This window comes from Rhamphochromis longiceps, linkage group LG12, assembly GCF_057381845.1.
Source record: "Rhamphochromis longiceps isolate RC_006_pf linkage group LG12, R_longiceps_female_GT1.1, whole genome shotgun sequence".
Classification (NCBI taxonomy): Eukaryota; Metazoa; Chordata; class Actinopteri; order Cichliformes; family Cichlidae; genus Rhamphochromis; species Rhamphochromis longiceps.
The window spans coordinates 36993054-37020743 of record NC_140568.1 but is presented as its reverse complement, the minus strand read 5'-3'; the positions used below and the strand labels follow the sequence as shown (position 1 = coordinate 37020743).

Below are 27690 nucleotides of genomic sequence, written 5' to 3'. Positions count from 1 at the left end.
ATAATAGCTGGTACTCAAATCTATAAAAATATCCAATTCAGATACAGCAAACTGGCAAACCTACACTTCGCCTACTGCCCATACAGGGCAGTGGCTCTGATGCTTTACACATATGCGTGTGTGCTCTTTCTGGATTATAGCTCTGCGTTTAACACCATACAGCCAATAAAGCTAACTGCAAAGCTAGCAGATTTTAAAACTCTCTTCCCCCCAAACACCATCAGTATGCAGAGAACACTGTCATTCTCATCTGCATTAAAGGAGGGGACAAGTCATCATATAGAGGACTAGTAAACAACCTTACCTGCTATGGAGAGGATAACGACCTTGGTCTCAAGATAGAGAAAACTAAAGACCTGCTAATAGATTTCAAGACGATACCACCCTCACAGAAAGGAAATCTCTTCAATGAGTCATAAAAACGGCAGAGAAAACATTGGCTCTGATCTCCCGTCTGTGGACACTCTTTACACCTTCTGTGGGAGGAAGGCACAAAATATTCTCAGAGACCACCATCACACAGTATCATTTCCTGTTCAGTCAGAGGGAATCAAAGTGCAACCTAAGACCTCACTGGCCAGTGAGCATCAGCACCCACAAGGCATAGTTCTGCAACAGTTGTTTTCCCAGTTACAGTCAGACCACTTGTTGGAGGAAATATCACAGCATGAAATTCATAATGTTGTCATTTAACACTACGCTCACACACATCAGGTCTGAGCCCAGTGAAAATTCATCATCTCCACCCCCCGAATCTGTAGGTCTCTGTATGTGGAGACCTCTGCTTAGCCCCTCTACCAAGGTGCTTAAAAAAGGTTTAAACACAACAGTGCACTAACTTCACTATTCTCACCTTGTAGTCAGGGTCAATTACTTTTTTGATATATAATTTCATATTGTGTCCAAATTATTTGTTATTGTATATCTCTATATTTATATATATTGTGTATTAATTACTAAATTAGCTGCTTATTAACGGCTTTTATTTCTTAAAAGCAAAGTCTATTTAATCTAATCTAATCCAATTCACGAGCGAAGACTTTTTGCACTGCAGAAAAAAAAGCGTAATATTTTTTCAAGCATACATTTAATAATGACAAATGCATCAGTTTAATAAGATGTTGAAACGTGTCAAGCAGCACTTAAAAGTTTTATATAATCCCAAAACATAAACTTACAATGTTACAAACTAACAGATGCTAACCAAAACTGACCTGACACAAGAGAGACAACAACCCAGTTTAAATTACTATTAAACAAAAGAATTAAATGAAATAAACAAGATATTTCAAGTAAATCACTCCCCAGTATGTGAACACTTCGATTAATCTAGTTGACATTTCCGGTATTTATGTACACTTCCATCCCATCATCAATACATCCATATGTAGCCCTGTCTGCAATTATTCGGGCTTGCAGTATAAAGAAAAAGTCTACTGTTATAAGAAATGGTTAAAATATAAATAGTTGATAAAAGGTTTAAAAATCATATGCTTGGGTACAAATGTATTTCATTTACAGTTAAGAGTCCAATAAATATAAGGGTTTCATGATTTAGCTTCTGTGTCCGCTCCCACAGATTCACACAAACATTACCACTCGTCCCGCCCCCATAGCAGAGAAGAGTGACATTGACTGGCTCGTCAGCACAACAACCAATGACAATACAATATTGAGATAACTGACATTAGATGGGTAAATAAACTTAGGTTACACCCCAACATATTTATTGTGCACAGAAAATGAACTCTAAACTGATGGCCGCTTCACTCAAACTGAACAATAAACAAAATACGTGCACTTTAGTTCCAGTTAGTACTCACGAGTCCAATGAGTTTGTTAGTGGGGCAATCAGAAACGGGCAGTTAGTTCACCAGTAGTGAAAACAGTCAGGGGCGAGGAAACAGCCAGGGGTGAGAAAACAGCAGGGTCCATCCGGGCAGAAACCTCTCTCTCCCTCTCCTTTCAGAGCGTCCCTCGGCTTCTAAACATATTTAAACACTTGAGCTACAATACCAAATGCTATCACATAACGATTTAGCATTAGCATGCTTTGACTGAAAATCACAGAGCTAAACATACAGCATGGCATCACAGCACATAACGCGGTAAGCTGCGCTAATTAGCAAGCCGCTAGTTAGCATCACATATCACGCTATTTTATCACTATAACGAATAGTTACAGTACAAATGTCAAGGCACACAGTCTCATTTACCTCTTGCAGATCACAAATAAGTAATATCAGGACCACGGGTAGTCGACCTCAACGATACACTTAGATGCAAAATCCACACCACGTTTGCCTTACGACATCTCCTCACCGCACCCGAACTTCGAATCAGGCCTGCAACAAGCACCGTGCTACAGGTGTAGTGTGGACAGGTTAAAGTGCGTGTGTGTGTGTGTGGGCCCACTGTTACAAATTTGGTTTAATTTGAGTAAGTGTGTAGTTTTAATCAAAGTTATTATCAAAGGTTGAAATTCATCCATTTTAAAGGTGTGAGCTGTTGTAACTGAAATAACAGTTGGCACCTAAGAAAGAGGTATTTTGTGTGGATAATCTTTATTTATAATCCATGTAGTCACATTTACAGTATTTTTTGTTTGTTTATTTTAATTCAATTCATTTTATAAAAGTAACTGTTTATATTAATTTCTTTGCTGTCTAAATAAATACCCGGTGAGGGATAGATTTGTGTAAAATACAGTTGTGGTGGTCCTTATTAGTTAAATTAGAGGGTATCAGTTATCATTATTAGTAGCACTACGAACCCAGGCCCAGTCTCATTGTACTATATACTCTAGCTTTACCATAGCTACGTGGGACCTGGGTTACACATACAATAATACAGACGTCTATCTTTGGGGGCAGCAGTCTGAGAACAGTTGCCCAGACAACATGAGATAAAAAAATTAACAAAGTTTAATATACAAAACTTTTTATAGTTTTTTGTTTGAGTTTATGTTTGTGTATGCTTCAAACAGAACGAATGAATTTTCATCAAACGCTAAATAAACATGAGTATGTGTTAAGACTAGAGATGGTTAGTAACGCGTAATCCGATTACTTTTTTCAAGTAATTTAACCAATGCTGGTTATAACCCAGCTCAAGCGTAACAACATAAATATGGAGACTGACACCAGAGTTTAAAAGGATTAGGTTTTATTTTAAATGATATTTGAAGTCAGCTAAAACATTGGTACTATAAAGACAAAACTGCTGTGCGCCTCAGGCCTTTTTCAATACCTCATCAGGTGTGGTCAATTAGCAATTCCAGACAACACCCGAAGACTCCTACACTTCCACTGCAAAGAGAATAGGATTTGCAGAAGGACGTAACAGTTTGGTATATGAACGATTAGGTATTGTTATCAATAGTTAAAGTAGGAGGAATTATCTGGAACAGCTGATAATTTCAAATGTGTGTTTGCTGATATTTTCTCCAACAAATGCCAGCAAGAGCATAATTTGTTTATGAATAGATTGGAGCAAAATCTATAGTATATGCTTCTTCTATATGTCTATTCCAAAAGTGCATTCATGAGGTCAGGCACTGATATTGGAGGCCTGGCTCACAGTCTGTGCTCTAATTCATCCCAAAGGTGTAGGGATGTGGTCAGGACTCTGAGCAGGTCAATCAAGTTCTTCCAACTCATTCATCCAGACCTTTATGCACCTTGCTTTCTGCATTAGTGAGGAGAAAGTGACCATCCCCAAACTGTTCCTACAAAGCTGGGATCATGAAATTGTCCAGAAATTGCTGAAGCATTAAGAGTTCCTTTCATTGGAACTAAGAGGTTGAGCCCAACTCCTGAAAACAATCCTACACCATAATTCCCCCTCCACGAAACTTTACACATGGCACAAACCAGTCAGACAAGTACCGCCAAATCCTGACTTGTCCATTGCCAGGAATGTGGTTCGTCTGTATAGAGAACACATATGAGTCCAATGGCAGTGCGCTTTACACCTCTGCATCCAACACTTTCCATTATGCTAGGTGATGTTAGGCTCTGTAACAACATTTATCTCTGTCACACAGTTTTTAAAATCCCAGCTTCCAAAGTGCTGCACACGCTATATAAAATATACATAATTAACAATCTCTGAATCATCAATGATTATACACTAAAATACATAATAAAAATATAAACCTTGACCAAAAAACCTTCTCAAGAAAAATGTAGAAAAGAGAGGAAAGCAGAGGAAGATGAGAGGATTTTTTTCCTTTTTTTCCCCCAGGGGTAGGATTGCTCAGAAAGTGCCAAGTGATAATATGGATATTTACAAAATGGCTGGATTTCCTTTTCATGCAGTTTTTGACAACCAAAATGAAAATAAATTTAGATGCTTCAAAAATAACTGCCCAAAAATGTACCCAGATGCATTTCACTGTTGCTGCTGAGTAACAGGAATTGCTTCTAGAAGGAGTCATCAATTTAAATTTAAGGTGATGATGTTCTTTTGTAATACTTGCCAAATTCTACTTTTATAGCTTTATACTAGCCAGAGGCTGGAAAACAGCCATGGTTAACTGATTTAATATCTCTTTATTTTGTGAAGAAGTTGGCTAAAAAAAAAACCAACTTAAAAAAAATTAAACCAGGAAACATCTGAACTAGCAGCTGCATGGTTAGCTGACCACAACCAATCCATAAAGATAATAAATAAAAAATAATAAAATAACTGACACACAGTAGAAATTATTATATGAATTATTTCTAAGCAGGTCATTTCCCTCTGCTTTCTCACTATCCTGGAACCCAAGTTACGCAAGCTCCACTTTAACACTATAATATTCAATATATTTAACGCATTAACAGCTCGCTGACACATATGTGCTTATGTGTTTCATGTGTATGTGCAATGTGGTTAAAAATTACAATTAAAAGTTTAAAAAGTAAATAAAAAGTCAATGCAATGATTTGCAAAACATATCAAACATTTCAACAAAAGATTAAAAAAATAAGGAAAATATCCCCTTATTTTGAATTTAACAGCAGCAAATTATTTCAAAAATGTTCTCAATGTTTCCCAATGTGTAGCATCCACTCTTCTTTTGACAACAGTGTGTAAATGTCTGGGAACTGAGGAGACCAGTTCCTGGACTATTGGCAGAGGGATGTTGTCCCATTCTTCTAATACAGGATTCTAGCTGCTCAGCATTGCTGGGTTTTCTTTGTCATATTTTTTTTTAAATCTAATGATGCACCTGATATTGTCAACTGGTTAAAAGTCTGGACTGCAGGCAAGTCAGTCTAATTTTTACTGTGTAGTTATTATAGATGCATACAAATGCAGTGATACTCAAACTGTAATGTACAATTGTCTGCACTTTTTCTGTTACCAGAAGTCAACAGTATCATTCAAAATGGGTGCAGCTAGATGCTGTTTGTGGTTTAACATCATCTTGCTGATAAATGGAAGACAAAGATGTCCTGATTGGACCACACATTTCAGCTCTGATGTTGTCTTTCCAGATGTGCAAGCAATATATATTTTCTATTTTGAATGAAATATCTTTTTTATTAGATTTTCAAATCAAATTATTTCATTTTGTTTTTACTTACATTTAAGATAAGTCACATATGCTGTGCAAAGTGTTAGTACACAGAGTTTCTATTTGTGAAGCCCAGCAGTCAGACCTCAATATCATTTTCATTGACTGACTTTTTTCATGACTGATTTTTGTCATTAGGTTTGTTTAACCACAATCATGCATGTCAGTCAATGGGAGCGAGTGGAGTTTGGTAGGGCCCCCTTTGGGAGTTCAGGTCACTTTGCCACTGCTATAGAAAGCCCTTAAGAATTTCCTGCTTTGCCTGTTAGGAAGTAACGCCTCTGGTAGGGTCTCATCTGTTTCTCAGGATATTCATTGCTGCTGTACACAAATGCAACTATTCAAAATTTTAAAATTTTCCAACTTTTATCATCTTTAGTCACCAGTACCTTGTGCATGTATAAGGTTAGTTGCTTTAACATGTTATTGTTCAGATTTTACTCCCTAATTTATATGCATTACTAGCTATTTATTAGTTAACTTTAGTTATTAGTTAAACTGTAAAACTTTTTTGTAGGCTAGATAATAATTCTGCATAATTTCTGAATCTGTTACAATTATTTTTTTTCTTACACCAAGTTAAAAACTGTGATTTGTGAGGAAAAAAAAGATCATTTTTGTGTACCAGTCATGAAGCTAATGACCCCCATCGTGGCGAGTGGGATCCAATCAGAGCCCACAATCAGTCAGTTAGTGAGCTGCGACACTATGCTGACAGGTAGGAAAGAGATGCTCATACTTAGACACACTCACAAACCCATAACCCACACTACGAGTCTAGTCTGAGCTTCAGAGACCACAGCTGATAAACAGTTTATCATTAAACTAGCACTACTGTCATTTCTCATCCTGAGTTCAATTACACATTGCATCCCAAATGTGTGATCCAGTCACATTAACATAAGTTGAAGTCCAAGTCTGAGTCTTCATTGGACTGCCTGGCAGTCCAGTGATAGTGTCGTGCAAAATGAATTAATGATTATTTACAAGAGGCGTATACTTCACATCCTGGCATATAACCAGACATCTCGGTAATGGCATAAGAAAGAAAATGATTGAATTTTTTGGGTTGCATGGGACTGAGTGCCGCAGGATAAATTCTGAGCAAAACTTAAATTAGTTAAATTAGTTTAAGATACACCAGTCTTGAGAGGTGGGCAAGTTTATGATCACTTTCATTTTAGTCTCTAATTCCACCTAAGGGAATCTCTTCAGCAGGAAATTAAAACACGTTTAATCGTAGTGTTCTGAATTAAAAGCACAAGTTCACAGATTTGATTTTGCACAACAGGATTTTAATCTAATCACCTGCACACAACATTAGAACAATTTCTCTTTTGTTTGAACAGATTACAAATGTGTCGGCACATTCATTCAAATGATGATGTACAATTAGCTGCTCTTTTCCAACACCGTCACTTTTGTCTTGCTGGTATAAAATGCATGACAAGCACAAGTCGAACACTTGGATTCAAAATTGGTTCAACTGTCTGTTAAGTTATATTTAGTATATGTTTCCCTTTTTTTCCAAATATTGTGACCACTCTATTGGAATGCAACAAACATGATAAGACTATTTTACAGACGTGGAACGCACAAAGGAATCCAAAACTACAGATACAAAGATGGGAATATATGTAAGGCAGAACCACTGTTACAATGGACATTACAGTGCAGTCATATACCTCGTTGTGCGCCTGTTTCTAGGGGCCACGGGTTCACATTCATATCACAATGGATATCTTCTCATAGGTAACACAGAAAGAATCTTTTATTATGTTTTCTCCAGTCTCTGCAGACAACTGTTCTTATGTATTTTACCCTTTGTGCTATGCTCTATTGTAGTGACAACCTCTGTAAACAAATTACACCACAAACAGTAAATGTGTAAATATGAATCTTGTCTTATCTCTTGCAATCAATCTCCAACAGAGTAATTTGGAACTTTGTACTTTTGAAATGGATACGTGCAGTGCAACAAAAGTGTGGCATTGTGCATTTTCTGTAATGCACAATAAAAACTTTACATTTTCATTATAAATGTTAATTTACAAAAAAAGAAAAAAACCTAAATGATATATATTTACAATGCAACAGTGACAAGCTTATTTAAAAACAAAACAAATCAATGCTAGCGACATTTTTAATATTTTAGATGTAATATTCTGAGGATTGCAAGAAAGTTATGGGCTTCAAGTAATGATTCAAAAAATAATGAATGCAATTTTTTTCTGATCCGGATAACACCAAACACTGAGTAGTGTAAAATATATCAATTTCACGATTCATTATGAAACTAAATATCTGTTACTTAAATTTCTCTCTTTTAGTTTCTAAAAGAACGCAGACATGTTACAAAGCAGGCATGTAAGCACTAACTTTTCTTCTCCCTCTAGACTGAATGCCATCAAAGAAGCAAATCTCAGTCACACTCATTTGTACGCAGCTCTCTTTTATGATGTAATTTCTCATTCTGTCTCGCATGCTTCTTTCTTATATCTTTCTTGCCACTGTCAAAATGAGCTCAAGTGTCTTGGGCATTGTTTACATTGTTTAGTTTAAAATTTGGGCCTTCAGAACCACAGCTGGCAGTTTGTTTGTTGGGATTTTTTAGTGTCTTCCTGTTGATACAAGTGGTATATTGCCATCCTACTGTATATGAATTTCCAAGTGCAAGAAGTGGCAGGGGGAGGGGGACTCAAAATGGATGTGAGTGTAAGGCAGGTAATTCAGCAGTTTTATTTAGTTATAATTAAATCCATCCATTGTTATTAGCAAGTTCCTGCTGCTTAACCTGCCAGCTGACGAGCTACAGTCATTCATAAGAAATTGCTACATTCCTAAAATAAATGCACAGATGTATTCAGATAAAATTTCATAAGTCCAAGCTGTTACAATAAACCGTTTTACTTGTTCAATGTATAAATTATACATCATTCCTGATAAATGCTGAATAAGTAAACATAATACAAGCTTTAAACAAATTTGATATATCATGAAGCCATAAAGCTCAAAGATGATAAATGCAGCAGATGGTCAGCATATGTATTAATACATGCAGTATATGGGGCTGTAAAATGATTGTCCAGAGAAGGGAGAGCAGGAAGCGAGAGAAACTAAAATGCTATCAAAATGCATGAGTCTTTCAAACTCCCCTCAGTCACACCGCAATAGCTGGAATCACATTTCAGCTGGGAACACAAAAGTATGCTGTTGTGAGTGAAAAAAAGTCTGATGGCATGTTTTGAGAGTGTCTGTTTGGGTCAGTGGCTGAGCTGGAAGGCTTGTTCCCAATCAGTCATGATGCCAAAGTTACATGCATGTCTAAATAAAAGCTGAAGTCAAAGCTCAGATTTTTACTTTTGCTTTCCTCCTAGTTTGAATAAAAATGTAGCATCTTATTTACTATCTGTCTCTAGACCCCTTCATAATGTTTGGGACAAAGACACATTTTTTGTTTCTGTATGCCACCATAATAGATTGCAAGTGAAACAACTGACTGAATTTTAAACAAGAAGCCCAACTCATACTTAACATTTGTCTGTCTGTCTGTCTGTCTACAGTCATGTCACTTTATTCTTATAAAAGATACTGTCAACTGCCTTCATATACTGCTAACATGAACAAAGTTTAGATTGGAGTTTGTGTTTATGTGTGTGTGAGATTGTCGATGAGACACCCGTCGATGAGACACCCGTCATAGAGACAGGACAGATTGAAATGCTTTGGAAGCCCCATAACCAAGATGGACGCCCCAGGACTGCCCGCAATATCTGAAACACACATACACACACACGCCCACACACATGCAGGCACATAAGAACCAACAAAACAAAATTTATATCTGCCACTCTCCCAGAGAGATGGGTGAAGGATGAAAAAATACTGTTATTATGAAAACTTTCTCAACTTGTGCCTCATTTTCACCTTTCTACTTACTGAGCTCATCATTTCTGTCCTTACGCTTTTATTTAACTATGTATCTGTATCTATCTAGTACCCCCCCCCCCACACACACAAACACACACAATAAAATAGTTCCTCTGTTAGCGCTAAACTAACCTTGTTGTCGCAGAGCAATAATGCAAAATTTGGAAGGTAAAAACCATTTTTATCTCAGTGTGTGTTTAAACTGGTCACCAGCAGAAAAAGAACAGAGTAGAATTCAAAAGGGCAGCGCTAATAACAGAATCCAGAGATAGTTAATTTAAATGCTACATTGTATGAACAATCAAGTCCTGTTGTGCCAGAGACACCTTTCATTTATAACCCAGTCTGGGTGCATTTTTGTGCTCCCCACTTGCGTATCTCAGTGAACTGCAACTAAAATGCCTAGTTAAATTCTGCTAGTAAAATAATCTATGCAGATATTAAAAACTTTATCATGCGTGATATAAGCCATAAAATGAGAAGGATATTGAATTAATATTCATTAATTTTAAACTGCCTGTTTATTTTACTCGTCTTATTGTAACTTTTTATCGGCTATTATGGCACTTGATGTCCGTATTACTCTTTTTGTGTGCAGCACTTTGTGACTGTTTGTGAAAATTGCTTAATAAATAATCTTTTTCTTACTGACTCACTTAAAATCCTCAGGAAAACTGTTTAGATTGGCATGTTGAATCAATCCTTAACTGCTTTCAGTCTGGCTGTATTTGTGAAAAGCAGTCCAGGGACAGGAAGATGAGGTTGGAACCAGCTACATTTTTACAGTATTTTTACAGTACTGTTCAAAACTAAGAGCTCTGTGCAAGTTCTGTTTATTGCACACTTACCCATAACTTGAATTTCATTTTGAAAAGCCAAAAGTGATGAGTAATGAAGGATGAGCAAACACTGTATTTCTCTGTACAGAAAACATCCAGAAGAAACAATAGCATGATGTCATCCAGCTTCATTCAAGGTTAGTTTTGCAGAAAACGTTCACCCTGATGCCCAACTGCATTACAGTAAAACACCTCGTTGTCAGTGTGACCTTGGTGGACAGATTCACTGCGCACAATCCTGTGAATGTCGGGAAAGAGAAAAAGATGAGCACACAGTTGGTTGAACTTTTGACCCTATGTGGAAAACTAAAGAGAAAATGCTGTCTTGCTGTCCTGTGCAACTTGCACAGTGAATTCAGACATGAAATCAGAAGAAAAGCAAATGGAAATTAACCAAATTTTAATCAGGTACAGTTTTTGATCTTTCAGTCAACTCAAATGGATATACAGCACAATGTGGGGTGCCGTGTTTAGCACTGTTACCACACAGCAAAGAGTTTGCATGCTGCCCCTGTGGCCCTTCTCCTCTGCAGCTTCCTCCCACAGACCAAAAGTATGCTGGTTACGTTGGTGATTCTAAACCGGCTGAGCTGCAGCCCAGCTGAAGAAAATAGATGGATGGATAAATTTTTGTCACATATTATAATCGCAAATTAAATGACTGTAGCACATCAAAATAAAGAAAAACACACCAACAGACTTGTAGAACAAAGTTCTGTGGACCAGGGAAGCAATATTCAATCAAAATGATTTAAAGGGGAATGTCTGAAAAAAAAAGCTTATGACCCAAAGCATACATCCTCACTTCATCTGTTAAACATGGTTGTTCTTTTATGGCTTGGGTATGTATGCCTGCCTGCAGACCTGGCACAGTTATTTATGATTTCACTGATGAAAGCTACAGCATGAAGGGAGAGGTCTACAGGAGCGTTCTTTGTGTTCACATTCATTACTTATTAGGACAGCTATCTTAAACATATGGCCAAAGAGCTTTTTCAGGGTCAGTAGGAAGAATAATCTCAACAAGTCAGTCACCTGATGAAAATAAATAAATAAAGTGATTGTGTAGGATTTTATATATTTGCAAATACTTTTGAACTTCCACAAATCATGTATTAAAAGAGCATGCAGTTCTCCAAATAATGATGGAAACCAGAACTCAAATTAAACTAAAACCTGCCAGTTAATTGATTTTTTTTTTATATTGTAATGTGCTCATTTACAGAGCACGACAAACAAAAATTTGTAGCTAGTGATATCACAGAGCTGAACTTTGTGCTCTGTCGCACATTAATATAGCATTAATTGCCTGCCATCAGCCTGACTGTTGCATGCATAATGCTGCAGCATTGTGGCGATTAATTTGTAAACAGGTTCATATACTCTAGATCCTCTCTCCGGCTGTATATTTCACTTTATTTATACACACGTGTGCATAAATGATTTGTATCTAGGTGTGTGTGGGAACTTAATTAAGAAAATACTCAATGTCTGACTCTGCAAGAACCCAAAGCCCCAGTCACCTCATTTCTCCAGAGTCTGAAGGTGCAGAAAAGATATTTAGTGATTATCATTTTCCTTTCGTTATATTATTTTCATTCCATTCCCGACTTCCTGTGTTGTCACTTTTTATCAGCCCTCATCACATTTCTCTCTGACGTGCAGAATTCACTTAAAAAATGTTTTCCCTTTTTCTCCTTTGCTTTGCAATGCCACTCTAGCACTCACTTCCCAGCCTTTCCAAGTTCCATTTCCCAGATGGGCGCACAGTGAAAACCTTGGATCTATTTAGATACACACTTAATGACAATTTCCGCAAACACTTGAGGTATCTCCATTTTACTCAAATGCAGATTTGTCTAAACTGTGCTTGAAAGTGAAATTACATTCCCTGCTGTGCCTCGCAATTACGCTGGCAGCTTGGCAGAGGCACAGCAACTGAGTGGCAATTGCCTTGTTTAAATTAAGGCTTATATGAGATTATTTCATTCCTGTAATTGCCAAACAAATGCTACCAAGATTACAAAGAAACAAGATCCAAACCTAAAAAAGGTCATCACATTACCAGTCTTGTTTTTTACCACTTTCCTGATTTCTTTTTTCTTTGGTATTTGTTCAATTTACACGTTTCAGATCACACAAATTGTAATATTAGACTAAGATAGTGAGTAAATACAAAATGCTGTAAGGGAAAGAGCTATTCAAAGCTACCCGAGCATTTCTGGAAAAGTATTTTTGGAACGCTAACTTCAGTTTCATTAGCCACACCCAGACCTGGTTACTGTCAGACCTGCTGAATCAAGAAATCACTTAAACAGAACTGATTTGACAAAGTCAAGAAAGCTAAAGGATCTCAAAAAGCAAAACATGATGCTACCATCTAAAGAGAAACATAATCATTGACATCTATCAGTCTAAAAAGTCTAAAACAGTCTGAAATAAATTCATTTCGAAGGCTTTGGGACTCTAGTGAACCACAGTAAGACTCCAAAATCCACAAATGGAAAAACCCTGGAACAGTGTTGAACCTTCACAGGAGTGACTGGCAAACCAAAATTACTTCAAGAGTGCATCGATAGCTTATCCAGGAGATCACAAAACTGCAGGCCTCAGTCGCCTCAGTTTAGATCAATGTTCATGATTCATCAATAAGAAAGAGACTGGGGAAAATGGCTTCTGTATCAGAGCTCAACACACACACCAAGCTCATCTTACAATTTCCAAAAAACACCTTGATGATCCCTAAAAAGAGTTGGACTTTCTGGAAGGTTTGTGTCCTGGATCTGATTGAGATGCTTTTGTATTACTTTAAAGAGGCTGTTTAAGCTCAGAATGCTCGAGTGTGGCTAAAATAGAATAATTATGCAAAAAAGACCTCCACAGCGATGTGAAATATTTCTTTCTGCCAACGGTGGCAGATTAGGTTTGAGGGCAATGACCTTTTCACACAGTGGCAGATTTTTTTCCTTTACTAAACAAAATCATTATTTTAACTTTCCATTTTGTAATTACGCAGGGTATCTTATTAAGCATATAAATTATTTTATTATCTCTAAAATTCAAATTCATTTGATAATCCAAAACACGTAAGTGTGAAAACAAATTAGAAATCAGGAAGGGGACAATTTTTTTTCACAGCACAGTATAACTCAACAACCTGCTTTAATTCTTCTTCCTTCCTGCAGTGATTCACTTCACTCTGTAGTACAGAGTAATGGGATGTAAACGACTTGAGTCTGAAGACTGAAGTAACATCCATTACCTTAGCAAGACATAGCACTGGAAGACCAAAATCACAGTCTGAGGGCCTCACAAATTAACAAATGGGATGGACTTCACATAATTTATTTATTTTTACTGTAATATATTATATTGTTTTTTTCTTCTCTATGTCATGTTGCTTTTTCTATCTCCTCAAAAGATTTCTGATTAATTTCAGCCAGCATCATATATTGTAAAATGAAACCATGGTATTTTGAAATGAGGCCCTTCATGTGGCACTTTCATTTTCAAATCATTTTCAAATGTGATTGTTAAAAAGGGGCCTCAATGAGCCCACTAAAGTCTGACTCCTCTTTTAATATATCAGTCTTTGACATGAACGGTCAGTATGTGTGTGTGTGTGTGTGTGTGGAAAGACAGTTTCTTGTGTGTGTTTGTCATTGCTTTGTGAAAAGCATGGATAAAAAAAGAATGAGAGAAGCTGATGCTGGTTGGAAAAGGATGGTTGGATAAAAAGTGATGAGCCCTTTTGTATAAAACCAGCTACCAAAAGTACAACAGAGGCAGCGTCTCATTTTGTCCTTACTGCATTTAGATTGCCTAATTTACACATGAAATGAAGTAGCGTCGTATCCTTGTATAAGTACTGCCCATGTTGCGCTGTTAAGTAACTTTATATTAAACCATGTTGAACTATTAGATGTGGATGATTGTATATGATTTGCAAAATGCAATTGTTTAACTTGATAATTTATTGAATGTGTTTTAATTGCTAAGCATTGCAGTGTTCCTCGTTTTCTGTCACATATATTGTCACAACTGAGGATGCTCATGTTTTAAAGTCAGTTTCAGACAGTTTTGCTCTGCATGATCGTGAGTGGATATTCTTAACATGGCGATCTCAAGCACACAGATGAGACCATGAACACAGCAGCCACAAGCACCCGCTGTTCAAACCTTCTGTTAGGGCGGGGCAGTCAATCAAATGAAAGTTGGCTTAAAAGGGAAGGTAGCCTCAAAGGAGAGGAACTTAAATGACTTGTTTCAGACAAAGCAAGAACTAAGGAGCTGCACCAGGGCCCAGTTTAAGATAAAAACACATTTTTAGATTGTGATTTATATTGTTACTCTACTAGAGTCCAAGAATGAAAATATAAGTCTGAAAATGAGCACAATAGGTCCGATATGAAAAGATTTAGTAGGAATTTTAAGTTGGCTACAATTGCTAAGGACACAAAACAATATCAGCTAACATCAAAGCTGATAAGGCAAAATCAGCTGATTAGAAATCATCATTAAATTCCACTCTATCGTGTCCTCTTTTCCTATTGCTTCCAATAACTGACCCTCTATTTGCAGGTTTCCTTGGTAACCAATCAAGCAGGCAAACCAGCTACCACACAGGTTAATAATCCTGTGACTTGGCAGCAAATGTATGTAAATGTAACTTAATGAGCAAAGGAAAGGAGATGGTTTCTCTGAAGAGGCCTTTTTGGTGAACTAGAGCAGCCAGTAATTGAACCAGTGACCTTTTAAAGTGTTACCTTGAGGGTTGAAGCTTGGTGACTCAGGACTGGGACTGAGCCAGGTTTTGAGTAGCTGTGCAGGACACTGACCAAGACAAAATCAATATGGGGCACAGGAAACCTGAGAAGCATTAAAAACTGCTGAGGGGACTATGGCACAGAACTGACAGAGTAAAGATGAAAAGGGCTGACTGTCCTCTGACTGCAAAAGCCATACAAGAACACCAATCAGGCCAACCGACAGCTTTCATGTCATTAGATTTATTCATGTTTCCTTTTGTTGTTGTACTCTTTGGTTTATGCTTTTTTTAAATAAATCAATAAAATCAATAAACGTCTTCCTTTAAAAAATGAATTGCCATTAAATCTGGTAAAAATTCACGGATCCTAGAAGCTGAAACATATTGTCTCCACTGATCCCATTATTTTTTTATGTGGCACCAGTAACAGATCAGTTCTTTGGTATGTTAAACTCTACAGGACGTGATTTTCTTTTCTACTTCCGTGACATAAAAACAAAAACCATACGCAATTTAAACTAGCCCAGCTTCCCCCTTAAGGTAGAGACTGCCAGAGGTCGTCTCAGGCAGGACTGCAATTTTTAGATTACTCCTTACTTTTCAGTACTTTGTTTTCACAGTATGGCAGCCACCACAGTTCAGGTCATTTCCACCTTGCTTCAGGAGAATCTCTGCTGTGACAGCCAGTGTCAACGTTCGTAGTGTCAACTTCTATAAATGCTGAAAAAATGTGATTTGCTCATTTACTAGAAACCTTTACAGGTCTTGGGCTTGCAGTAAAATATTCACCACTGACCACAATTGATAATCTTTGAAGGGTCAGTGTGACACAAAGTTGGTGTTTGCTTTGAGTGTAACTTTAACCAATGTCAAACTGCAGAAGGACACATGGCAAAGGTAAAAACAGGACCTCCACAGAGCTATATAAAAACAGCAGCAGTGCAGAAAACTGTCCAGAGATGCACAAGGAGAAAACCTAGTCGGGTAGATCAGGTAAAACGGAAGTCAGATATTGTCTTTTGATTTTTAGTGGACAGAGATGCAAAATGTTTTGCTTTTGCCTTGAATTTTAGAATTGTACCTTAAACCTTTGTGTTTCTTCCTTATCCATTCATCCATTTTCTTCCACTTATCCATTTCAGGGTTGTAGCGGCTGAACTCTATCCCAGCTGTCATGCCAGGATACACCTCATACACCTTGGACAGGCCACCAATCTGTCACAGGGATAACACAGAGAGACAGCTATTCATGCTCACGTTCACACTTAGAACACCAGTTATTCTAACCTGCACGTGTTGGGATATAAGTGGAAGCCGGAGTGCCTGGACAGGACGCACACAGGCTCAGGGAGAACATGGAAATGCCACACAACGTGTGACACAACACCACTGTGCCACCAGCTTTCGTCTTTAGTTGACTGATATTTAGATTTATCCTTGTAAGGTTGATTGATGGTTGTAGGTGTGAATGTGCGCGTGAATGGTTGTCTGCCTTTATTAGCCCTACAATGGATTGGGACTCTGTCCTGAGTGTACCCTTCCTCTCGTCCAGTGTCAGATGGTATCGTCTCTAGATGGATGAATCATTGATGTGATCAGTAAAACCAAAGCCCCCTCTCCCTTAAAAGCAGCATCAGACTAAAATTGGACAATTCTGTATATTATATATGTCTGTTGCAAAGTGGCAGAAAGAGTTAATATGTATGATGGAAAATACACTCAAACTAAAGACGGCCTGCAGTGTTTTACTTCCAATTTATGCCCTTTTGAACTTCATTGCTGTGTACTGGGAGTCAGGTGGTAAACAAAGCTTACTGTAAACAACGAGAAAACCAGTCACCTGTAATGATAAACTCCAGAGATGTCTTTACAGCAAGAAGGCAAGCAAGACAAAATAAATATTCCTTTTCAATTCCTCGACATCAGTATAGCAAGAGGGCATACACATAAATCAAGAAAAAAAACACGTACAAACAAAATGTATTTGCATAAAATAAATATGTGAAATTTTTCAGTGGCTTGTAAAAACACAAAATAGTAAAATATTGACCTGCAGAATGTGTAAATTACACACACTGCTGTCTAATTCATCCCACAGACCCCTCTGTGTATTTCTCTGCATGTGCTCTCTGTGTGTGCGCGGCTACTGCAGAGTGATTATATTAAGGAACACACAAACTCTGTCTCACACACACAGGTTCTGGAAGTAATACCTGCTGTGGTTGTTTATATTAAAAGCAAATGAAGAATATTGGCCACAAACTCCCAAACTATGGTCATACTGAACACACTCACGCCAACGCTTCTCACAATGTTTCCCTGCATGTTACTATCAACCAATGAGGTATATTACCTGTAATTTAAGTGCAGCACACACAGTAACACCTCTCTCTGTTTGACTTTCTCTCTCAGTGTGACAGTATTAGCAGTCTAGGACACCCACTGCTAATGTTATGAGAGGTCCAGACCAACTCGTATACAACTCAACAGGCCTCTGAGAGGACGTAGCCTCTTAAGCCCTCTTACCTACAGAGAGCCTCATATGCAAGGTACTCATGACTAGCCTGTTAATGACACTCAAAATGAGGAGGCGAAAGATGAAAGAGGCTGGCGCAAGGTGCAAAAAAAGCACCAACACTTCTACAGAAATAGGTAATCAGATGTTGAGAGAGTAGATATTGTTAGAGTACAGAAATAAGGAGGAAACGAAATCTTTCACCTATTTTAAAGGGACTATACAAGCAGAGTTCATTGAGACAAACATGTTGATGTTTTTATTTAATATAATGATGTCTGTGGACCTTCCTGCCATTGTGTTAGAGAGTGAGTTACACATGTGCAGTTCATGTTATTCATCATGTTTGGTGTGGTTATATATTTAGGGTACACTAACCGTAATAAGATGTCTAAATTTCCTCTTTTTTAGGCCTCCCAGACGTATCGCAATTCTGCTCTTTAAGAAGAAAAGCTCAATTCCAATCGCCAGTCTCAATAACTGGGGATCGGTCCGCCACGGTGTAAAACTAAACATATGACACAAATAACAAGAAATGTCAAAATAAAACAGGAAACGATGTAGACAAAGATACGCTGACATCTGGACTTGACACAGAAAAAAGATAAGACAACTGTGGAGACGCGCCTGAAGGAACAGGAAGGGATCACAAAAGAGAACTACCAAACCTTTCATGCAAAGTTACACCATTTAAAGTAGGTTATGGAGCTTTTAACATAAATCCCATTATGCTAGTTGAACAAGAAAATATTCAGGATTAGCCATTTAACTAACATCAATGCTAGCCTGCTATTATCATAGAATGGTAAGCTTAACGTCAAGGTGTAAGTCCATATTACCTGGACTATATCAATATTCAACATATACAAAGGTTAGTTAACAACAGTGTTGGTCAAGTTACTTGAAAAAAGTAATCAGTAACTAATTACTGATTACTTCCCCCCAAAAGTAATCCTGTTACTTTACTGATTACTTATTTTCAAAAGTAATTAATTACTTAGTTACTTTTTAAAAACACGATTTACAACCTGAAGAGGTGATAAAGCGATAGATCTTTCAGCCCAATTCTACTTTTTCTGCATAATCCATCATACAAAATGTAATCAAATGGAAAAGTCTCTTTTTTTTAACTTGTTTTATCAGTTTTAATCTTTTAACTTTATGCATCAAGCAAAATTTTTATTATATGCAACATTCTCTGAGTTGAATAAATTAGTTTAACATTTAAACCTATTTTCTACACATTCCAGCACATAAAATATTTTTTGTGTTTACACTCACTCTTTCAAATAGATGCAAGTAAAACACAGCAGAACATAAATAAAGTCAAAGACTCAGCGGTCCTGTTGCTCTATTTTCACCTGTAAAGCAGGACTGCGGTAGGCGGAGGTTTACCCTGGTGCAGGTGTGCCGCGGTCAGTTGAAGAATCCGCGAGTTTCTCTGTGAATTTCCCATTACCTCGTTGCTCACTCGGTACTTCCTTGGAAGTTTAGGGTTTTTTTTCGCTGTAAAAAGAAATTTTCTTCCCACGCACGATGGACGCTAATGTTTTTGTCACTTTTTATGGAATCAAACTCAAAGTAAGGTCAGTACTTCCACGCTTTAAATGCTGCACGCTCATACTCTCTCCCACAATCGATATGTGATCCACTGTTGATCTGCACACAGCTGCTGTCACTAACGGCGCACTTGCTTACGTCACTGTCGTGAGACATTCTCGCAAAAAAATCACGGTTTTAGTAACGCAGTAACGCAGCGTTCCTACAGGAAAGTAACGGTAATCTAATTACCGTTTTTGCAATAGTAATCCCTTACTTTACTTGTTACTTGAAAAAAGTAATCAGATTACGCATTACTGCCCATCTCTGGTTAACAACATACTCACTTCAGAGGATAGGCCACAGAGATGTGCAGCTATGGTTTTCTTGCATCTCCAGCTTAGCATTGACTGACTTCCCAGCAGAAGAATAGGATGTAGCAGCAGCTTGTTTAAGCCATGAAGGTAAATCTATGTGATGAGATGTTTCGAGCACATGCATTTAAGGTTCGGAGAGTGGGCGGTAACAATGTCACAAATGTTTTTAGACATTTGCACAGAAACGTTTTGAAAGCAAAAGTGATCAGATTTGTGAAGCTGAACTTCAATAACTGTGCATAAATGTTGACTTTGTGATTGCGGTGATCATGTTTGGACATATGTATTTCTTAAATAGTTTTACGTGTGATCAAGTTGCTTTGTCTCTGTGTGTATATTGAAACATGCCTAGTTGAGTCCCCAAAATCTTTTAGTAAATTTCCCTCCATATTACTGCTATAGCCAGTGATTTATCAGGGCTAACTCTGCCTAACTTAAGCAATGTAATGCAAAGTGTCAGTCTGCTGACTTCGTGATCCTTTTACTTATTCAGCTGCTACACTTTTTTTCATCATGCCACTGATGAACATTTCATGGATGTTAATGTCATAAATAAAACAAGCTACAGATATTATCTCTTTACTTCATCGTCTGTTTAGAACCAGCCGCTGGGGGTCACAAGTGGCTCCTGGAGCTGGTCCCAAGCCCAGATAGACGGGCAGGTTGCATCAAAAAGAGCATGTGGTGTAAATTTTTTGCCAAATCAAATGCGCTGATCAGACGGATGATTCACTTTAGTCCCTGCTAAAAGGAAGCATCTGGAAGCAGAAGAGGAAGAAAAGGAGACTCCAACTTTTGTTCAGGAAATCTTTCATCTTGCAAAATGTGATCAAAAAATTCTCATAAAGGGATCATAAAAATCAAGAATGAACTTTTAAAGAACTTTTTCTTAAAGATCGCTCTGTAGAAGTGCCTTTATACCATGTTTACCCTCTCCAGTATGTGATGGTTCTTCTCCAAAATGTCAAAATACTGATTTTTCGGTTTTGATTTTCACAAAGTGGATGAAGTTAAAGTGAGGCAAATCTGGTAAAGGATCAAGGTGGTGAGCGAACGTTTGCATGGCCATAAAACCTCACTGTGTTTATCTCATTTTTCCTCAGTAGCCTCAGGCTGTTACAGTAGAAAGCTGGGCAGCCAACCCATGGTGCATCAGGTTTACCTTGATGTTACCTTATTTGTACCTGTAGGTAGATTCGGTTTGCAGTAGGTGATGTGCACATTTTTCCAAGATAACTCAGACAAAACATAAAAATATTACAAACCCAACAACAACAGCTACTTCTGCTACTAATAAAAGGGATGATTTGTTCTGAGTGAATGGCTGCTCAATAGCCCTGTGAAAAAAAAGTTAATAAACACACTCCTGGTTTTGTTCCCCACCTGGCACTCTAAGGATACTTTCACACCTGCACTGTCTAGTAAGTTCTGGTGCTTTTTCCTGCTTGATTGGGTTTGTTTTTTCAGACGTAAACACAGTAATCTCAGAATGAGGTGGTCTGGTTTGGTTTAGAGAGAGCTCCAGAGCGGTTTGTTTGTGGTATATGATCCAACTTCGATCTGACTACCAGGACTATGCTGCAAGTTTGAGCTGTGCACCTTCCCTTAGTATGCAAGTATGTTTTCATGCAGCAAACATACTTGCAACAAACATAGAAACGTATATATGCAAAAAACACAAATTATAGTGAGTTTAAAATGAATGTAAATCCAGAGCAGAGTGTTGTTTTCCTGTATTTACTTGTGCGTCTCATCCCAGACAGGTCTGCTCAGATGGTTTGATTCGCCTGTGTGAAAATAAACCAAACCTAATAGGTACAAATTTTAAAACACAGTTGATTTGAACCAGAATAATTTATTAGATGTGTGAAAAACTTCAGCGATGGAGATAATATGTCTTCTTATGGATTTTGTGTTTTCAAACACATGCTGTTTGTTTCCTGTAAGTTCAGATCAGATCCGTGGTGCAAGTGAAAATGGACCTTCAGGGAAGGAACTGAGATCAGCCCAACTTACTCAGGTAAGGCTTTTCAGGGCCCTGTTTCAGGAAGCCGGTTTAGAAAACTCAGAGTGAAAAACGATACGCAGGGTTGAGTAACCCCGAACTGTCCAACTCGGAATATTCGGTTTCAGAAAGGCTGATAACAAGTAGTTCAGTCAACGCGGAGTTGCTTTAACCCCAAGTGAAGCGCGCGGACGAGGATACATAAAGCCCTGATCAGTGGAGCACAGATTAAGTGAGTCACCATGGAGACGGAGGGAAAGAAGGCGCGGTCAATGTATTTTACAGCGCTTGAGGCCGAAATTCTGATGGCAGCATATGCCGATAACATGCAAATTCCGCGGAAAAAAGTAACACAGCGACAGCTGCAAAAGAAAGTGAGCATGCATGGCAAAACATAGCCGACAGAGTCAATGCGTGAGTGTTAATTTAAACATTGATCTAGGGATTTCCACCCATTTAACACGTTATTTTATCATATGTTATTTTATTTGTTATTTTATACATTTTATTTTGTGACGTGATGTGAGCGCAGGTGCAACCCAACAGGCCCCAAACGTTCCTGGCAGCAAGTAAAAATGAAATATAAAAATATAGTCCAAACAGGTAAGGTGTAATTGTATTATGAGCCATAGTGCTTGGTCTGTTTGTCCGATGTAAATCAATTGCAGTTAGAGGCTACATTAATTTTCTGTCTGTAAGCACTTATTGAAATTATCTGAGCACATTACAAGTACATATTTGCTTACTCTGTATGCTCAAATGTGGCCCGTTATAGCCAACAGAAAAAAAGCGGAGGCCCGAAAAACAGGTGGGGGTCCTCCACCACCACCACCACTCACAGAGGCTGAGCAGTTGGCCCTCAGCCAAAACAGTGGGCGCCCTGTGGCCGAAGGCATCTCTGCGGGGACATCCTCTGAGTCAATAACCCCGCAAGACACAAGTGCCTACATAGGGGGTAAATTCAAAATAATACATGATGTGCATACATCCTTTCTTCACAGTCACCTTTGCAGTGCTACTCATTCATTTGATAAACTCTTTACCATAATGGATTATTTTGTAGTGAAGTTATTTTCCTACTGATTTTGCCTTCCCTCAGTCTTGGTTGTCTTTGAGAGCATAATGACAATGAAGTGTAAGGTGATTGGTATGTTTGTTAATTGCCATTTGGTCCCTTGTAAGTTATAAGTGACCTGTATAAACCTCATATTCTATCAGTTGATGGTGGTGGTGTACTGCATCTGGTGCAGCCTCCTGTTGAGCCAGACCAACATGCAGTTGTGAGTAATACTCCACAGATTATATGAGTTTACAGTAGAACAGCAATGTTGTTTATTTCTTTACTACAGGAAAATAATGAAGAAACATTGACAGCTGTTACAGAGGAGGAAGCAACAGAGACACTTTATGAGGTTTACATCTTTTAATACTTTGTGTACAGGAAACACAGGTGACCAATAAAGCCAGTTGAACAAAAAATCTGTTTATTCTTCTTTCAACATGTTGAGGTGATGGGTCAAAGGAAATGATTGTGACATATGGTGTCTCTGACTGCGCTTCCATCTTGTATGTCCGTGGGAGGGTCAGGATGTTCATGGTTTGGATCACTGCTGATGTTTGGTTCAGAAGGACAGTGTTCTCCTCTAATTGTGGCAATGTTGTGAAGAATCACACATGCCACAATAATGTCACATGCCCTTTCTGGGGTGACCCTGAGTCTTTGCAGGCACTGGAACCGGGCCTTAAGCATTCCGATAGTCATTTCAACTCTGGCTCTTGTCCTGCAATTAGCCAGATTATATCGCTGCTGTGGGCCCGGTTCAGGGTCAGAGTAAGGGGTAAGCAAATAGGGTAAACATGGATACCCCCTATCACCAAGCAAGTAGCCAGTGAACTCTCCTAAGACAGAAGGATACACTTCAGTTCAAATGTCCCTGAAGCAATTGGTCTTTATATATTTTAAAGTATTTTCAACTCACCATGTCCAAATTTTGTGCTCAGTGTACATTCACGGAATATTTGTGAGTCATGGACAGAGCCTGGCCACTTGGCTTCCACATTTGTGATAATGTTGGCAGCATCACATATGATCTTCACAGTGCAGAGAACACAAATTAGCATCCATTACTATGATGAAATAATTTGTTAGTTTGAAATGCTACAGGGAACTATGTACCTGTACATTAATGCTGTGGAAAGACTTCCTGTTCACATAGTCTCCTTCATTTACTGAAGGAGCAATGATTGGAATGTGAGTACCATCTATACAGCCAATCACGCCTGGGAACCCTGAAAATAAATGTAAAATTTAAGTAGTAGTTCAAGTATCACCACATCATAAATTAAGTTTTGGTCATCCTGATACCTGCAATTTTGTGGCATCCCTCTTTGATGAATCTTGTGGGTCTATGACCGGGGAACACCACAAACGTGTACAGGAGACGTTTCAGTGCAACTGTAACATTCCTGACTGCCCGACAGACGGTAGCCTTGGAAACGTGCTCAGCGTCACCAATATTATACAGAAAGCTCCCGTTTGCAAAAAACCGAAGTGCAATACAAATAATATGTACAGAACTGAGAGCATGTCCGCGATGTGTCACATGCGTAATATATGGCCTGAGGATGTTATCCAAATAAATTATAGATTGTGCTGAGAAACGGTAACGTTCGCACAGACAATCATCAGGAAATGATAAAATGTCCAAACGCGCTCTGATCACTCTCTCCCGGCGGAGAGCTCTGCGGAGAATTTGGGCTTCACGATCTACTGGCTCTTCAAGGAAGGGACACGCCATGTCTGACACTTCCTACTGTCAGGTTTCCGACAAAGGGGCGGAGACAGTCAGGGTTAGTTGTAGTAAACCTGCTAGGGGGCAGGTTAGCTTCACGGCGTGTGTCGTCATAGTGACTCACTCAGGCTTCAGCTGAACTCGCTTTGTGAAACCGAAAACCCAGAGTTTTCGTTAACTCAGGGTATACTTACTCAGTTTTTCCACTAAACCGGCTTCCTGAAACAGGGCCCAGGCCTATTCCCACAGCTTGTAAACAAACACAAGTTAACAGCATATTCTTCTTCTTTTTTTGGTAACTTTGGGGTACCCTTGGTTTGTAACTTTTTAAATTCTTTTGAAAATAACAATTTTCAAGTTAGGTTTCTGTTTGCCTACTTGTACCAAAGTGACTGTACTTGATCTCTCTCTTCCAACTCCTGAGTGAATTTCTGCCTCTTTAGATGCTAAATGCTCCACTGTATTTACCAGCTAGCCACTAACTGTGTCTGTTTGTGGTTCAGTGTTGAGCAAATGTAGTGCATTTTCATATTTTTTTTGCTTTTTTGCTGTAAAGAGCCCCCTGTTGCAGCCAAAAACAAATCAATGCCGTGTCTGAGAATGAACCAAAACAGCTTTTGTAAAAGGTTGTGGGTTGGATAGAAAGAGTTAAAGTTATAAAGCCTTATGAAGAAAAGCTACAGATTCAAGTGATCATCTTTTGTAGGCTCGACTCTGATCATGAGGATCAAGAAAGGAAGCGCCAGGATTTAGCAGTTCTAACTGGCAAAATAGGAACATCTAAACAAGTTGCTCAGTCTGCAGCAAACGCACACAAATAACACTGCAAATACCATCGCTGTATGAGAGATTTCTCTAAAACTTAGCACAGTATACTGTTGATAAACATGTGACATTAAATAAAAAGGAAATACATTAGAGGGTTACCTAGGCAAACAGAGCCTTAAAAATCTGGTAATGCCCAACCATCGTTGACAAAGAAAGGTGTGACGAGTGAATCGCTTCTTGTGTGGGAAGAGCTTAAGATTTAAAATCCTCAAGCCAACACAAAACCCAAGGACCATGACAAATACACACAGTAGTTACTTTGCTTGAATGATTTCTGCTTCTTTTAAATGGCATTTGCTGCAACCACTTTCCAAATTCCAAATGATGCTAAAACATCAAAAAACAAAGAAAATGCTTCACTGTCACACAACTATGTGTGATACACATGCACTCCCACTATTTTAAAAGTTTCAGTCTTTGACCCAAAATGTCACAACTAACTTCTTAACTCCAGGTTACAAGTTCACAACATCGGAGTCTTATAATGGAGAGCAATGCTGAAAATTCCAATCACAAACTACTGGTTAAAAAAATAAAGAAAAGAAAAGAAAAGAAAACCTAAACAAAAACAAAACACTGAGGTCAACAACATCGTGCCTTTATTTATTTCAGTAACAGACAGAGAAGAGGAAAAAACTTACATATATCACACACTGAGGACCAATAACATGAAACCAACTGATTGTACTGTAAAAATACAGGACATTTCTATCACGTGCTCTTAAAGATCATATTGTAAAGTATTTGACAGAATAAACTCTGATGAATACATTTTCTATTTCTATTTGAACTGAACTGAAAAATGAGCATAAAGCTGTGACTTTCAGGTTTATGTGAAAAAGGACAAACGATGTAACCATGAGGATTGGTTACATCCTGTTGTCAAATGAACAGAATAAGTTAATGCAGGAAACTTGTTTGTTTGTCTGATGTTTTTTTTTCTTTTTCTTAACCTGAAAACACAGCTGGTTTTAAGGAAGAACTAAATGCTTTCTGGGAAAATGTTTTTAGATGAAAAATCACTTTAATAACAGCCCATTTCTGCCTCACCTTCACCTTTCCAGCAATCGTTTTAGTGCAGCAGATGTTGGATTGCAAACATTATGATTTCCTCTTAGAACAAAAATAATTTCTTCAAAGACAACTTCAACTTGGAGTTAACTTTAAGAACAAGGGGGGCGGGCAGCAAATTTTGGGATGTGGCCAGTGCCCCCCCAGCACCCCCTTGGTGATGCCCCTGGGTCACCCTCTCTTGCTGTCGGCAATTGTGAGAGATTATATCCTTTGTTCTTTGACTCTGACTGGAGTTTGGAAAAACAAACAAACAAATAAACAAACAAAAAACCCCCCCATCTGGGCAGTGGAATAAGTGACTACCTGTTTCCGAAATGCTCAGCCTTGCTGTGACTAGAGAGATTGGTTGCTGTCCTTTATGCTTAAGGACAACAGATGGAAATTAGCCCTTGGCTATAATCTGGTATGTTTACATTCATGTAATATTTTTTTTTTACATTTATGTTCATTAACATGCACTGTCCTAAATAAAATAAAATAAAATAAAATAAAATAAAATAAAATAAAATAAAATAAAATAAAATAAAATAAATTAAAATAAAATAAACATTAAATAGGTCTGTGAAGTTTGGTTTTCACCTCAAAGAAGAAGATGAAGCAAATTAGTTAATTCCTGATCATAAATACTATTTCTGTGAATGATGGGATTTGAAAAGTTTTCCATACTTACATAATTTAGCATCACTGATCCTCAAGTATTTGACTAATTCCTTTCTTATGTATACAATGACAGCGTGATGCTGAAATTTGATCTATTTTGACAACTGATAAGAACACGTTGATATGGACATGAGCTCATGAGATGAATTTCTTGTCATTTCAGATTTGAACAAATCATCCTTGTCAGTTTATTCTGATTCGGTTTTGTTTAGCAAGAAATGTAATCCTCCTGACTACCTGTGCTCTCATATTTAATATTTTTCCATTTAAGGATCACTAATAAAAAGAGAAAGTTTAAAGAAATTATTTCACATTTCAGGAATTTATTCTGTTAGGTTTTGCTCAGCAAGAGCTTTAATCCTCACCACAGCCTCTGCTCTCACATTTAATATGTTTCCTTTTAAATATTACTAAGAAAAATAGGTTTTAAGAAATAATTTCACATATTACAGAAATTAAAATTTGAAAAGCAGCATTCAGATGAGTGAAATAAGACAGGTTTTATCCAAAATTGCAGTTACAGAGAGAGAAACTTTGTGGGGTTTCAGTTTTAAAGTGAATGGTTATTTCTTTTCCTCTGGCAAGTGCAGATTTGTTAAATGCCAATCCCGTCCATGCTATATAGCCACTTGATTTTCTTTACCATCCTGTGGTATCATTTTTTCCTTTTTCTCAGAAATTCTCTCCATCTGCTCCTCTCTGCCAATCTCCATCTCATACAGTATGTTGTCTCGACTGCTTGTCTCCATCTGCTGTAGTCTGTCATTTATGAACATATCGATGCCATCTGGTGGATGCTC

The 27690-nt window shown here is 37.9% G+C and overlaps 1 long non-coding RNA gene across 7 annotated transcripts in view; it reads left to right on the top strand.

Moving 5' to 3' along the window:
• Positions 1-10491: 10491 nt before the first annotated feature.
• The window catches only part of LOC146657810 (uncharacterized), a 93655-nt gene continuing 76456 nt past the window's right edge, over positions 10492-27690 (top strand). For 5 of the 7 annotated variants that reach the window (XR_014914100.1, XR_014914098.1, XR_014914099.1 and 2 more), the window contains exons 1-2: positions 10492-21346; positions 21484-21551. This is a non-coding gene — a long non-coding RNA (uncharacterized LOC146657810). Of the gene's footprint in view, positions 21347-21478; positions 21552-27690 lie in introns of all 7 variants that reach the window. The other 2 variants (XR_014914102.1, XR_014914103.1) reach the window with 1 other exon arrangement.